The sequence below is a fragment of the Dipodomys merriami genome, unplaced genomic scaffold, assembly GCF_024711535.1.
Source record: "Dipodomys merriami isolate MVZ:Mamm:240054 unplaced genomic scaffold, mDipMer1.0.p SCAF_2, whole genome shotgun sequence".
Classification (NCBI taxonomy): domain Eukaryota; kingdom Metazoa; phylum Chordata; class Mammalia; order Rodentia; family Heteromyidae; genus Dipodomys; species Dipodomys merriami.
In genome coordinates this window covers 15,149,348-15,166,285 of record NW_027203381.1, presented here as the reverse complement: position 1 = coordinate 15,166,285, position 16,938 = coordinate 15,149,348, and the positions used below count along the sequence as shown (strand labels likewise).

Genomic DNA, 16,938 nt, shown 5'->3' with positions numbered 1-16,938 from the left:
CCCATGGAAACAGAGATTTAGGAATTCCACACATACTTGCTACAAGCCAATGTTATATGAAAAGTAAATATATTACATGTCACTGTACTACCCCAGCGGTAGCTCTATCTAAATATCTTCAAAGGCAAAGCCAGATTAATTATATATCAAACTAGTCTCAATTCTATTCAAATGATCCATTTTCTGTAAAATATAAAAGTTGGAAAGATTTAGTTTAGCCAGCTTCATAACAACATAATTTGGGAAGATCTATGTTTAGAACTGGAGCAGAACAACAGTTTCCATTACATTGGGAGCCTCTCACTGCCCTAACTCAGGGTAAACTCAATCTGTTGAGATACTGTGACCTGGATATGAGAAGAACAAAAAATAAAATAAAAGCTGTTTGATAAAAAAACGAGCAAAGTTAAGCACAATCAACTTTGGCAATGCTTTAGCACTGACTGACATTCACTTTGCCAACAGCCAAAACAAAGCAAAGCAAAACTCCTGCTTGCAGCCAAGGACCAGTGTCCCTTATCTATAGTTCTACAGGCATAGAAGGCTGAAATCAGAGTATCAGGATTTGAATCCAGTCCATGCAGAAAAGTCTGCGAAACTCTTGTCTCCAATTAGTCTTCAAAAAGCCAGAAGTGGAAGTATGGTTCAAGTGGTAGAACATCAGCCTTGAAAACACTAAGTGAGAGTATAAGTCCCTCCAGCCTGAGGATCAGCACACACACACACACACACACACACACACACACACACACACACACACACACACACACACACACACACACACACACACACACACACACACACACACACACACACACACACACACACACACACACACACACACACATCACTAAAACTCTGGCTTGCCTATGTACCATAGCCTAGCTATGGAAATAGCCCAGATACCCTTCAATGGAAGAACAAATCAAGAAAATGTGGTATACCTACTTGATATACTATCCATCCATTAGGAAGAATTATATTACATCATTTGCAAAGAAATGGATGAACCTGGAGAAAAAAAATCACGTTAAGTCAGACCCAAAGAAATAAAGGATGCATGATTTTCGTCATGTGTAGAAGTTAGTTCTAATCTATAAATGTCTACATAAACTCACAATTATGCAAGTGTACAAAGGTATGTCTTCATTGAAGGGGATTATTTGCAGGGGAAAATTATAAAGGTATAACACCTTAAAAAATGAAAAAGGAACACACAGTCCAACAGAATGAACACCAGGAAGCTGACACTTGAGGGGTGGAGGCAGGGAAGTCACGTGGAAGTGGGTAATGAATAGAGACAGAAAGGGTGTAGAATGCAGCCATAATATTTAATGCTCCTGTGAAACTAGGCAAATTGAGTGGAGGCTTCGGGTGGGGGAGAAATGGGAGAGAATGAGGAAAGGGGGTGATATCGATCAAGATACACTGTACTTATGGAATGACATCTTTAATAATAAGGCCTCTGTACAATTACTTAAAGATAATTCTTTTAAATCCTGCTTGGAGGAGTTAAAGTTGCTCTCCTTCCCACTGAAACAAAAACTATGTTCAGTGTAGATGTTGGAATCCTTACTTCAAGGCATCAGAAAGTCAGATTTGTCTGGCAGCTTTCCAATCAGAGAAAGCTGATTGGACCCTTCAGTCTTTGACTTCATAAGATATTCCCAAATTCATGAGTTTACAATAAAGACATAAACAATAACGACTGAGATTTTATTAACTCAAGGGCATTTTCTCCTCAGATTCAATAATCCCAAATTTAGCAATTCGCCCTGCTTGCTTGCTACAAATTCCAGAAAAGAGGCCCTTGATAAGTTCTCCTTTATCAGATGCTTAAAGGCCCTTTATACTGATTTAACTTGACTTTCATAACTCTTAACATGATTTTCCTCAATGTTGCTGACTTAGTTAAGTTTTTAAGAGACAAGTTTTTAAAAGAATTCTGGGGTTTGAAAGATCTGAGGAAAGTGGAAAGAATATGAAAAAGAAAAAAATGAAATAAACCTGCCAAGGCACCTTCGCATCACTCTATCTTTATGCTTCCCACTTCCTCTTCCATCCTAATAAAGGGTGGGTGGTGTACCAAAATGCCAGCTGACCGCAGTTGTCAAACAATCTCATCTCAGGTTGGCAAAAATGCATGCCAGAAAAGGTGGTTTTCACCGTTCTTATAGTATCCAGTGAGTTACGGAAATAGATAACTACTCCAGTTTGGAATGGTCGCGAGTTCTATTAGCAAGAAAACCAAATTCCTCATTTGCATAATCCCTGTCCTCTTGAAATTTTCTTTTTCCTTTGGAGAAAGAAAGAAAGAAAGAAAGAAAGAAAGAAAGAAAGAAAGAAAGAAAGAAAGAAAGAAAGAAAGAAAGAAAGAAAGAAAGAAAGAAAGAAAGAAAGAAAGAAAGAAAGAAAGAAAGAAAGAAGAAAGAAAGAAAGAGAAAGAGACAGAGAGACAGAGAGACAGAGAGACAGAGACAGAGAGAGAGGGAAGGAAGGAAGGTAGGAAGAAAGAAAGAAAGAAAGAAAGAGAGACAGAGAGAAAGAGGGAAGGAAGGAAGGAAGGAAGGAAGGAAGGAAGGAAGGAAGGAAGGAAGGAAGGAAGGAAGGAAGGAAGGAAGGAAGGAAGGAAAGAAAGAAACAAAGAAACAAAAGAAAGAAGAAAGGAAAGAAGGAAAGAAAGAAAGTAGAAGCCCTTTTCTTTGTCAGACTTCTCACTGCTCCTACTTTGTTCCCATTTTTAGAACAGGTATGGAAGGAAACTTTCCATAATGCTTTATTGGGATCGTCTAGTATTCCATTCATTTCTCTATGTCCCAAAATGTGCAGATAGACTCCCCGTCCGGATCCATGTGTTCTGCTACCATTTATTCTGCTACTATTTATTCTGATCAGCTTTCATCTGTCTAAAGTTCCTTCTGGGCAGCCAGGATATCACTGCATAATTTACAATTTACATTGTGTGTGACTAAAACCATGGGAGAGGCCAGATGCGCAATGATGCACGATCTCATATGAATGGTCTTGAGTTCATCACGTCATGCCTATATAAACCATCTACCTCATGAATCCTCTTCATATTCCTCCCTAAATCACTGCCAAAGCTGGAGCTAGTTGGACCCCTGGTTCTCTGTCTTTGATTATAATACACTTCATTGGCCTGTGTCTAGTTTTTCCTTTAAATTGTCAGCATCATGAAACCTGCATGGAAATCTACACAATCAGCCTTTATTAAAATCTTAATTTCGCTAACCTGAGTTGTGCTCTTGGTTCTACTCACTGGGAAGTCATTTGCTCTCTTGTCTGCTTCTCTGAAGCATATTAATGACTTATGCATTTTTTGACCTTAAGAATTTCACTTTACCAATTCTGATACTATCTTGTCCTCCCAAACTCTAAGTTTTCTTGTAGAATCCTCGTGCTGATCCATAAGGCTTACCCAACAAAAGGGAATACCACAAAAGTAGGAAAGAGATGCTGGACCAGTTAGTCTACAGACTGCTACTTATATTCTAACTAGATTTAAGGTTACCTCTGTGAAATCCTGCTTAAGAGCACTTCTCTTCTGATGGAGGAATAATGTTTCAAGCATTATCAATCAATGAATCTCATTGGGCATTTCCCACTGGTCCTTATATTGGTGATTTATGTATTGGTGATTTATGTATATTGGCTCATTTCACACTATTAATCTTGTTCAGCCATTAATCTGTTTCTATCCATTAATCTTTTCCCATCCATTGAAGAACATGGTGATGTTATAATAATACATAAGACAAAAACAAAGTTATTTTTTAGAAGTCTGGAGTTTGTTTAAGAAAAAAAAGGAGCAATTTGTATATAGATTTATCTTCCCAAAGACACAAGTGTTAAAGAATGAAAATAATGAAGATATTATTAGGATAAAATGGCATGTAATCTTTTCAAGTGGCAAATGATTCAAATAAATTTTTATAAAATGGCTCAAACTTTATTGTCAATTTCCCTGAAGAATTATTAGCAACAACTTCAAGTTCTAAGATCCTTTTTTTTCCTTTGCTGTGCTGACCAACCTTGCTTACTTCGGCAGATCTATTTCTGAGTACAGAAACAACTTGGCTCTTTTTCCAGCCACTAAGAAAAATAAATATTTTTCACCCTCTTTCCACCTCCACATCATCTCCACCCATCAGCTCCAACTACCTTAATGTCAGTTAGACTAAAATGTGATCCTAGAAGAAATTTTCAAATTGGCCTGCATCTTACATAGAGGATACAATAAGTTAAAAAAATATATCCTACTTCAAGGCCCATATCCTAAAATATTTCTAGGTTCAGACTAGTATCATTGATTGTGCCTTGCACCTACTCTTTATTTGTAACTAAGAAAAGATTTGGAAATTGTGGAATGATTTGGTTATATCTTTAAGCATCAAAAAAGACACAAGCACAAGCATATTTTAATCCATCACTTCAGACATCATGAAGCAGGAAGGATCCTACTGTAAAGGGCTCTGGTCCTTTGGTGATCATGAAAGCCCAATTTTTGATATACCTATATAGTCAATGAATGTTAGAGAGAAAAATCACATGCTATCTTTCCAAATCTTCTTGTATTTTTGGTGGTACTGGTGTTGGAAACTAGGGCCTCATGCCTACTAGGCATGTGTTACACCACTTGAGCCATACCCCTTTTCTAATCTTCGTTATTGCTCAGGTCATAGAAAAATTGGGAACTGAAAACTATCTCTCTGATTCTGACTATGAAAGGATGAATTCAAGACATTCTGGTCTATTCTCACAGGGATACATGGAATGTCACAGGAAGTGTCACTATCTCATTAATTCTGCTCTCTGTAGGATGAATATTCTCCTTGTTTCTCAATTCAAAAGGTATTCTCTACAAAATTAGTTATGCAAACACTGTCACATACAGTTCATTTTAGGGCACAATAGTGTAGTGCAGTCCTTCAAGTTGGGCTAGTCATAGTTGTAGAGATTGAATTTACCTTCCCTTCATATTGTAGAACATTCAAAAATCTGGAAACCGGAAGAAACAAAAGCTTGCTACCAATGCCCATCAGAACATCCTGTCAACTGAGAGCATTTCTATCTAAGCCTAGCACACTAACCTTTCACCTGAGTACAGTCAGTCAGGGGTACTCTTGGCTTATTGGTATTTCTGTGACCCAAATTCTTTGTCAACAGTGCTCCATGGAGGCAATAGAATTCTAGATTGCTTTTTGTACATTCTAGAACTGGCTCTAATAGAAATTGTGCCCATAATTCCAATCCTGCCTTATATAACCACCTTGTAAGCCCCACTCCTGTTCCAGAGGGTTTTCCTTCCACACTTCCTAAGATCTGTGCTCTGACCCTTTAAAACCCAAGCATTTGAGAATATCTGTGCATGATGCCCCTGGAAATGACTTGTGTTAACAGTAACTAAAATGAAGTTTCATCTGGCAGCCAAGAAGGGAAAGAGGCCTAGAAGAAGGGGGACAAAATCAAGGCTCCCCTGAGATGGCTGGGAAATCACCATCAGCCACACAGTGGTCAAATCCATTTGTGAAATGGTCAATCGCGAGTTGGTAATAGAGTCCTAGAAAAATTTCTAGCTCAAATGGACCCTGTTTCTTCCCCATGATTGACACTCATTAAGTGTTACAAAGCTTTCACGCTGGAAAAATCTCACCATGGTGCTGCCTGAAAGAGAGGAAAAGTTTGCCAAATAGTTACATAAAGATAGCTAGGTCTCAGCTATGTCTGCTTAAAGGTCAAATTAAGCATATCCACGCTACTTCTGATTAATCAGACAAGTAAATACAAACCCCCGATCCCCTGGTTTAAAGGAGATTTCACTGTGACAAGCAGAATGTCATTTACTAGACTGCTTTCAGACAAATCCACTCAAATTTACCTAATTACAGGATATGCTCTGTCCAGGAGCTTCCTTGGCACTTCCCCATGAAGAAAAGCATCAGTAATTGGCCAAAGGATGTCAGATACACAGCCTTTCAAGTAGTGTCTCTAAACCCCATTTCACAGAACAATGCATTTGTTACTAAAAATTCCTGATGGACTATCAAGGAAATGTGAAGCCAAAAGGTAGCAACGGAAAGAAAGAACTCTGCTCACTGCCTGGATCCCATCTTTCAATCATTGAGCATTAATAGGATTTAAAATGAGGCTGCTGATGCCCAGATGGTTTTAGTCATAGGTGAGATTTTATATGAATATAAATATAAATACATAGAAAGAGAGCTGGATGGGGAAAAGGACCTCAAGGCTAGGGACAGAGAGGACTAAACAATACATTTGCCCCTCAGAAAGTCTCTCTTCCCTTAGGCAAGAGAGCATTCCTGTGCCTTAAGAATGAAAATTCACGATGGGGAAAGGCAGCAGGACCACCCAAAAGAACAAAGTCGCCAGCATGAGAAGTTAAGGTAGGAGAGAAAGGTTGAAGAACAATACTCAGAGCTCTAAAATAAGAATAGACAATAAAGGAAAAGGAGAAATAGATCCTTTCATGCTCATGTGTTATTTGTTTGTTTTTTAACTCAGGGCCTGGGCACTGTCCCTGAGCTTCTTTTGCTCAAGGCTAGCACTCTACCACTTGAGCCACAGCGTCACTTCTGACTTTTTCTGTTTAGGTGGTGCTGAGGAATCAAACCCAGGCTTCATGGATGCTACGCAAGCACTCATAGCACCACTAAGCCACATTCCCAGCCCGCTCATGTGATCTTTTGTACCATCTTCCACCAGCCAACTAAAGGCAGGGGAGAGTTACAGGGAGATCTTTCTCACTTCTGGTGACCAGTGTTTGTTCAAGTTAGCTCAGTGCTTGTGAGCCTAGGGGCCTCGCTGTAATTAGAAACCTTTTGAATGCCGTACAGCTAGTCACTGTAAGCTTTTTGAGAGATTTAGCCACGTATCCAAGGACCATCATTTAAATATGCAACCATGTTCGCTACAAGGAAGACATCAATGTGGTAGGCACAAGAGAAATGTCAGTGGGAAAAAACCACACAACATAGTATAGGAAGTGGAGCTGTGGCTCAAAGGAAATGAACAGGAGAGGGTACAAGAAGACAAGAATTAAACAGCTAACGCTTAGAGACCAGCCTGCCATTCTGGAACTGTAGCAGAAAGCAGAGGTCAAGCATGGGTCACTCCTGCCTCCTCTATCCAAACGAGCCTACTTTGGTCATCCGATGAAAATGGCCTCGCTGCTGTACCTCTGGGTCAAGACTCCAGTTCCAGACAAGCTCAGATTAGAACACTTTTTATTTCTGGACATTCTTCCATCTAAGTCTTTACCTTAAACCCTTCAGATGTCCTCAGATGACCGAGTCACAAACACTCCTATCAGGAGTACTTGACACTAACTGAACACATTGTACCAGAATGGAAATCTGTCGCACAGAAGGTGATGATGGTATCTCCTGACCTGAGGCGGGGGAGATGGGAGGTGTAGAGGGATGGGGGGGTGGGAGTAAATGAAGGGAGGGAAGAAGGAGGGCGGGGGGGGGGGGTGGGAGGGGGACAGGATCTTCCTGCCTCCTATCCAGACTTCTCAAAATCAGTAGGAGCAGCGGGTAAAATTAGTATCTTTTAATACAAGGAGACTTGTCATTTTCTTCTTTACTGACATATAATGACCCACTTTCCACCAACATTGTCCAAAAGTACTTTCCAAGTGAACCAAGTTTCATATTTAATTAGAATGATTCAAAACATATCCCACATGAATTATTATTTTTACATCAGTTTTTTTTACATATTTACATTTCCTTCCTGACAATTAGAAGTCTTTATCATTAAAACAATCAAGTATTGAGCATCTTGCTTTATACTCAGCCTGGGAAACGAAGGACTTAATGCAAAATATCTGATCTTAAAGTTTCTACTTTATAAATTGTCAAGGGTTATACTATATAAAATAGTCTTCACACACAGTATAATTTTAGAGAAATTAGAGACTAGGATGCATAGCATTTCATAAGCTTCAAACTACGTGATAGAATAAAATGAAGAAGGGAATGATCAAGTCGTTAATATTTCATCAAAGAAAGAAAATTATTTCCCAAGGGAGATGGTCCAATTTCAACATTTTGTGGGCCTAGGTGAAGCCTGATTCAAATCTACCTTACTGCACAGGTACTAGGTTTAGTAAGTCTTATGTCTTTGCTCCATGAGGACCTTGCGTAACTGTAGAAAGGCAATGGCTACATTTACGGTGTGGTCTCTCTATAGATAAACAATTTCATTTAAAAGTATATTTTAATTTTTCAATTAAGTTTTTTTATTGTGAAAATACTGTACACAGGGGTTACAGTTACATGAGCAAGAAAAAATTATATTTTAAAATTGTGAACCTCTTCAGTGTATACTGACAAAGATTTTCAATAGTAAAGGAGAGGCATTTTTATACTTGTTTCCTTCCCCCTCCTCACAGAAAGACCCTTTAGAGTGATCAGGCACCATTTCATCTTTGTTCAGCTCCAGGAAATATCCCTTTGTGTTTTGCATTGTCAGATATGTCAAACTTGGCTAATATCTATCTCTCACTTCAAGAAAAAGAAAAAAACATTGCTATTATTCAAAGTTCCATAAATCTTCAGAACCAATTTGTGCAGAAACAATATTGATCCTCTTGTCTCTGAAGTTGCATAGTAATTTTTATTTAATGCTGATTACGCCATTACTCAGGGTGCTATGCTATATATGGATGTTGGCTTCACACCTTCTCAGGTTATTACTGAGATTAGTTGATAATGGACACAAATTCAAGTCTTGTCCCAAGTATACAGGAAACACGAATAATTCATTGTCTAGCCACATTGAACTCCCAGTTCAAAATTGTATAATGTGAATGTAGAACAACATGTTCTCCCAAGCATGTCTTTTCTTGAACTATTTATGCCATAATCACTGCATTCCTATAATAAGGGATTTAAATTCCACTTACAGTTCATGGTGCCTCCATCTTCCAAATGCCTGATGTAGAAGTGTTGAGAGAAGAGTGGGTCATTTATGTAAGAGTGTCTATTTCTTGTGGAGAAGCAAATACATGAGTCCAAGAAAGCTCCATGATTGCACACTATTAGTTAACGACTCAAACAGAATATCTAATCTAAAGGGTTGATTGGGGTTGGGAAACAATGCTGTCAACACATTTTCCAGGAGGGAAAATGTATTCCCGTACCCATCCCTAGAAAACTGGCCTGATGTATAAAGCTGGAAGAAGGGGTGAGGTAACTCCCCTGGGTGCCAGTTCTGTGGACCCCACAGAACAATGCACGCCTTATGACATACTCTGTCTCTGTCTCTCTGTCTCTGTTATTCTCAGTCTCTCTGTCTATCTGTTTCTCTCCCTCTCCCTCTCCCTCTCTCTCTCCTGTTCCCCCCACCCCCTCTCTCTTTCCCTTTCTCCCTGGGCATCAGATTAAAATGGTGCTGCACACACAGATACATATGTAGCTTTAACCTAAGGGTCATCAGTACATCATCGCTAGCCAATGAGTGACAGTCACCCAAATTGGCTTATCAGAACCACTCTAACATTCTAACAGCAATTTTATGAATGGCATTCTTCAGGGATTAGAAAGAGTGCTCATTTTACTACCAAATCACCCTGTTCAAAAGGGCACAGAACCTCAGAAAGATCCCATCTCCTTTCAGGTGGGGACATATCTTTTTGCCAAGGCAAAGTTATGTTCCCTAATATTAATGTGCATGTTGCCATGGAAAAAAATGTTTCTCGATTTATTGCATTCCAAGTCCATCCTGCAGTTACCTTGGCAGGGCTAGACCACATAATTTGGGGGACCCTACACAGGCCAGCCGCTAGATGTTCCCCATGTGTGTACTGCCCTAGTAGCTCTGACCAGTCATAAAAGGGCACTCACAAATGATTAAGAAAGGTGCTTGTCACAAGATCAATAGAAAGCCCATGGATTGGGAGAAGATCTTCACTAGCCATACAACGGACAATGGTCTCATATCTAAAATATACCTGTAACTCAAAAAATTAAATCCCCCAACAACAAATCCTCAAAGAAACAACTGCTCAATAAATAAGTGGGCTAAAGACTTAAAGAGAAACTTCTCTGAAGAGGAAAGAAGGATGGCCAATAGACACATGAAGAAATGCTCAACCTCCCTAGCCATAAAAGAAATGTAAATCAAAACAACATTGAGATTCTACCTCACTCCAGTTAGAATGGCTATAATCAAGAACTCTAATAACAACAGATGCTGGAGGGGATGCAGACAGAAGGGAACCCTACTGCATTGTTGGTGGGAGTGTAAACTTGTTCAACCACCTTGGAAAGTAGTATGGAGGTTCCTCAAAAGAATCCCCTATGACCTAGCAATCCTACTTTTGGGCATTTACCCAAATGATCACAAACAAGACCATACTAAGGCTACCAGCACAACTATGTTTATTGCAGCATTATTTACCATAGCTAAGATATGGAACCAACCCAGATGCCCCTCAGTAGATGAATGGATCAAGAAAATGTGGTATATATACACAATGGAATTCTATGCCTCCATCAGAAAGAATGAGATTGCCCCATTTGTTAGGAAATGGAAAGACTTGGAAAAAATTATATTAAGTGAAGTAAGCCAGGCCCAAAGAAACATAGGTCCCATGGTTTCCCTTATTTGCAATAACTAGTATATGTCTGAGACTAGTAGAAAAAAATCAGATAAGTTGATGTTAGGTGAAATGAACCCCAATATAAGTATCAAATATTTTTTTCTTTCATGTGATTGTTTCTAACATATTTATAAGATGATTTCTTTGTTGCTTTGTATGTCCCTCCCCCATGGTATAACCCTTGCTCTCACTGTATTTGATGTTGGTATAATTTGTGGAGGGGAAGGGCAAAAACAAATTGTTTAAATAGGGATATAGGTGGACCCATTGCAACAATGAGATGTACAAGTTGTTATGTCAAAAAATGAATTTTACAACTTTGACCAGGTGTGGGGGGTTGGGGGAGGGAAGTGGGAGATGGGAAGGGATGGGAAGGGAAACAAAGGAGGAGACTACAATGCTTGATAAGAAATGTACTCATTATCTTGCCCATGTAATTGTAACTACTCTGCACGGTATTTTCACAATAAAAAAAGAAAAAGAAAAAAAGAAAAGTGCCTGTCAGGACCAGGACCCACACAGAACTCAATCTTAGCTCTTATCTGAATGACAGGACCAGGCCCAGCTCATCTCACATGAAAAGGCTTTCCCAGAGGAGGGGCCTTGAGGAACAGTCTTGGGTAAGAGCCTCAGTGCTATGACCTATGGGTAAAACTAGTGACTTAAGGCAAGCACTGCCGCTGGCTGAATACAAGTCTCACCTGTCTCATATGTGCAGCCTGGAAAAGATACAAACCAAAGAGAGAGACATAGCGCGTCTTCCTTGTCCTCGGCTCCTTCCTAGTTAAGTGGAAGATTTGTTTCACTCTCACAAACTCATTCAGAGGACTGAGAGCGGGGCTCCTTTTTCTCCACACCAGTCGGAAACTAGTCAGTACTATGTAAAATTCTCATTTTTACCCTGCTGAGCAGGGGCTAAGCCAGGTCACGTGGTGTGGGAGGCTAACACAATTTTGAGAGCCTTGTTAAAGAAAGATAATGTCAAATATCAAAATACAAAAACTGACTACAATAGTTAATGCTCTTCTACAACAAGAAAAGTCAGGATCAATAACATATTTCACAAGTTAACATACAACTTCACACACACACACTTGTTTTTTATAAGACTGTTATTTATAATATTGTTTATGGTTTGATTTCCAACAAATGAAAAATTATTTTTTTAAAAACGTTTTGTGCAATCCCCATTTAAAAAAAAAAAAAGATGATCAGTATCTAATTATAAGCACTGCATTTTCAACTACTCCTTGCAGAGAAAGCTCCTGAATTGACAAGGTGCTGATGAAAACTGAATTCCCCATTTGTAATAATTTTACACATCTGATCACTAGCTTCAGGCTTCATACAGTCATGCTTCCTTCTCTTCCACCTCTGTATATCTTGATTCATCCTATTTTGTGGCCTCTGAGCTGTCACTTTTTACTCATTACACCAGTAGAATGTGTCCAGTAGGAGAAGCTTGGTGGTGAAATTGCTAGAAACTATTATTTCATTAGGTCAGCAATAATTTATCTGGATACATGAAATTCTGGTTCCAATATAGACCAGTCATTCAAAACTTAATATATCTTCTACTTTCTCTTGACCAGAGTTAAAGTGTCTGTGGCCACTTCAAAGCTACCTGACCTGAAGAGAGTGTAGCAAAATGCATAAAAGTCAAAATACCTGACTATTTCAAACATCACAAAGCATGATACCATGCACACATGTTGGTAAGTCTCTCCTCTTGGCCTTGGACAATAGTCATATGCCACAGAAAGTTTTGGCCATTGATAGACCATATATAACAACGGTGTTCCCACAAGATTATAGAGATGCTAAGAAATTCCTATATCCTACGACATCACAGCCATGCTAAAAGCCAGTGTAATGTATTATACATAAACATTTGTGTGGATGTTTACATAAACGAACACATTATACTGAGCACCATATAAAAATATAATACATGCCCCAAGATAGAGACACAAATATCTTCTTTCTTGCTTGCTATTGTTTCTAACATATTTATAATGTACCATGTGATTTTTTTGTTTCTTTGTATGTTTCTCCCCCCATGGTATAACCCCTATTTTCACTGTATTTGATGTCAGTGCCCTGCATCTTCTATATACACTTCCCTAACTCAGGGAGGGGAAGGGAAATAACAAAATGCTGAAATAAGGATACAGGTTGACCCATTGTAACAATGAGATGTACAAAACACTGTTGAAAATGAGCTTCACAACTTTGCAGGGGTAGGGAGGGGGTGTGGTAGTTGTGGAGGTGGGAGGGAAGGGATGGTAGGGGGAAAACAAAGGAGGAGGCAACAATGCTCCATAGGATATGTACTCATTACCTTGCTCATGTAACTGTAACCCTTCTCTACAGAATTTTTACAATAAAAAAACGTACACAAAAATATATAACATATGCAATTATTTAACGTATATAATCCGGGATAATTTTCATAAACAGCTATGTTACTGATTTAGGTTTTTCCTGTGTTATACTTTTACATCAATTGCAGTGTGTGTTTCTTGCACTTAAATAAAAACATTGCTGCTGGGCATCAGTGGCGCATGCCTGTAATCCTAGCTACTCAGGAGGCTGAGATCAGAGGATCATGGTTCAAAGCCAGCCTAGGCAGGAACATCCATGACTCTTATCTCCAATTAACCATCAGAAAACCAGGCACTGTGGTTCAAGTGGTAGAGAACTAGCCTTGATCTGAAGAGCTCAGGGACAGCACCCAAGCTCAGAGTTCAAGACCCATGATCGAAAAAATAAAATGCCACAAAACAGCACTTTGTGTTCTGCCAGCAGTAACCCTACATATAAGATAATGTTCACCAGCTTCTTGATTGGATCCAAAAAGCCACATGAGTGATTACCCTACGCCATCTAGGTTTGTGTTCAACTGTGTATCATACATTTAATGATATGAACATAGTAATGAAATCACTGACTGGTATATTTTGAGGATGAATTCCCTTTGTTTGGTAACATATGACTGTGGTCCCATGAAATCAAGGGTCTCTGAAGTTCCAGCTCCATGAGCTCAATAAGTAATAGTAATAATCAGTAACCACACTGGTACCGAGATAAGTTTCTAGGATAAGGACAATAATGCAAACTTTTCATTTTCTAGATCTATAAACTGATAGAGAATGCGATGGGCTATATTGGCAAAATAATTTGAAAGGCAGATATTTCTAATATTTATAATTTGAGGATGGTGTATTTCTTCCTTTTAGATAAGAAAGGGTACTCAGAAAATTGTGCATCTCTTTCATTTGTCTGGCTGGATTTCTGTAAGAAAGATGGCAAAAACCTGGGTTGACTTGATAAAGACCTTGATCTTTTTAGTACAAACCTGATTCCATAATGCACTGCCATGGACTTCTTTTACTTAACCACAGATTTCTCCTACAGAGTGTCCATTCTTTCTAGACATATACAAGGTCTTTTTGTTTTCTAATGAAATTAACCTCTGTAGGCAAGAGAAACTAGCTTCTATTTTTCTCTAGTTTTTATTTTCTATCCAGTATAGAATTATGAGCTTTTACATACATAACTGCTTGCTCCATTACATTTCCAAAACTGCTTCATGATTTTCTATGTTAACATAGGTTACTTGCATTTTAATGACCTTTCTTATCATCTGATTGTGGTCCTGCATTATTGATACCAATATCTCAAATTCTAAAGATGGTAGAATTACATTATAGAATTAAATTCATTAGTGGAAGATACTTGGTTCTAACTTTTTCCATTGTGATTTCTAAAAACCATCAAGAAAAACAAGAATATGAAAATGATCATTGTCTATGGAATTAGTAGACCAGGAAAATCTCAGACTCCAAATTAGAGTAAGTGATATCAAAAGCAGCCATGACTTTCCTTTACCACAACTCTGAGAGGATATAATAAGAGAAAAAAACTAGGAATAAGAATGTCACATGACCTCAAGTAAAAGAAGATCCCAAACAGTCTAGGCCCAAACACACTGAGAGAGGTGAGAAAATTACCTTAGAATTACCAGTCTGTATCTCTTGGCAGGGGTAGCCAGTAAAAGATCCTGGTAGAATGTAAGGCTAATGATAGTCTTGGAGAGACTATGCAGATATGACTAATAAAGGCATTGTATATGAAAGCTTCTATTACTATAGCAACAGAAAAGAGATTCAGTCATGTTGAGACTCAAAAGGTTTTCCTATCTGCTTCCTTCCTCAGCCATACCATAGAATTCTTCCTATAAACGTTTGTCTAGGAATTTTCAGTGCCATTCTATTTTGGGAATACAAATCTTAAAAATACATAGAACACAAGCAAAAAAGAAAAATACATGTATTTTTTAAACCTTTCTTATAACACACCAGAAAAAAAAATAATGCCCAAAGCAGAAGAATATTATATTAAAACATTCTACCATAATTTTAAGTTTATAATGAAGCAATTGTAACTATAAAGATCACAACAGGAAGCCACAGTCAGATTAAATAAAGAAATGAAATAGGAGTAAACAAATGTGAGGAAAACATCAAGCAAAAGGGAAAATTCATTATAGATTTAAATAAAATTGGAAAATAAACAAAAATAAGGGGTGTTGTGGAAAGTACTTTAGAGATAAACAAGACAGGAAGTCAAAAATTAACAAAACAAAACATTTTTGTAAATGAAAGTTATTACAAAGAAAATAACATATGGCAGAAAAGAAACAAGAGTTTTGTTATAGAAATACTTTGAGTTCCTGAAAAACAAAAACAATTGAAACTGCAGGATGAATATTTTAAAGTTCAAGAAAAATTTCCTGGAACAAAAAACCTACTTAATTTCTACAAATAGAAAATAAATACATGAAAAGTTCAGCATCCTTAGCCATACAAGAAATGCAAATCAAAGCAGCACTGAGATTTCCATCTCACCTTAGGCAAAAGGGCTAATGTCAGATGACAATGAACAAATGGGGATGGAAATTTGTGTAGCCACTATGGAAATCAATATGGAGGTTTAGCAAGAAACAAGAAACAGAACTACATTATGATCTTCTATACCACTTTTGGGATTATGTATGAAGTGATATAAATCAACATACGAGAGAAATATCTGCATGCTCATGTTTATAGCAGCACTATTTGCAATAGCCAAGATATGAAACCAGCCTAAGTTCTCAAAAGCCATTGATTAGATACACAAAGTAAGAGGAGAGAGAGAGAGAGAGAGAGAGAGAGAGAGAGAGAGAGAGAGAGGAGAGAGAGAGAATGAAATATTATTTGGGCATAAGTTATGTCATTTGTAAAAAAAATGAACAGAACTAGAGATCATCATGCTAAACAAAATAAGCCAAGCTCAAAAAGAGCTCGTTTCCCTCAGATGTGGAATCTTGACAACATTAATAATAATAATAATAATAATAATAATAATAATAATAATAATAATTTAATTAAGAATAAAAAATAATAAATGACTGTAAAGGTGGACTCCTTTGGGGAAAATGGTGGATTGAAGGAGGGAAAAGGAGCAAGTGATGGGGTAGTTGTGTGTGCGTGTAAAAATAGCAGAATAAAACCCACCAAAAAATGTTAAAAAGGAGAAGGAAAAAGGAAGGATGATTAAGAAATAGTAAGATAGATGGGCTGAATTGGATCAAAGAGAATTATATGCAAGCTTTAAATATTATAATGAAACATTTTGTACAGTTAATTTGTGCTAATAATTTTAAAATAATTTATACATCAATCATGCATACTATTATGTGCATACTACTTATGAGCAAAATAATGACTCAGGTCAGTCTTCAAAAATGTATCCCATAAAGATATTATCATAGTACTTTAACTATAGGACTTTAACTATAAGGATCTGTCCTTCTATGTGTGGTCTACTCACCTACACACGCGGTTCTTTCTACCAGGATCTAAGATGACTCTCTACACTACCCTATTGGTCCTTCTGGATCCCAAAAGCCCAGAACTAAGAAGTCCACTGCAAAGACAGTGAGCTCCTTTTCTCTGCTGATAAAGCAGCTAACCCTTTGGTAAGCTCAGGTGGAAATCAAACATGAGTTTCCTACTTCATGCACAGCTAGTAGAACACACAAAAAGCTCTCCCAGTTATCTCTCAGGAAACCCATTTCCCTAGTCTTCTGCTTTGAGCTCATATTTTGAGATAGTCACTTGTGTGCACATACACAAACACACACAGAAAGGAGGAAGGAAAACAAACAATACAACATACAAATACAAAGAGAGAGAGAGAGAGAGAGAGAGAGAGAGAGAGAGAGAATATCCTTATTCCTGACTGAG

At 37.9% G+C, this 16,938-nt stretch overlaps 1 long non-coding RNA gene across 1 annotated transcript in view; it reads right to left on the bottom strand.

Moving 5' to 3' along the window:
- Positions 1-14,722, bottom strand: part of LOC138831564 (uncharacterized) — a 49,952-nt gene extending 35,230 nt beyond the window's left edge. Inside the window, exons 1-2 of the long non-coding RNA XR_011373374.1 lie at positions 14,662-14,722; positions 949-1,011 (exon numbers count right to left, since the gene is read on the bottom strand). This is a non-coding gene — a long non-coding RNA (uncharacterized lncRNA). The remainder of the gene's footprint in view (positions 1-948; positions 1,012-14,661) is intronic.
- Between the last annotated feature and the right edge of the window lie 2,216 nt (positions 14,723-16,938).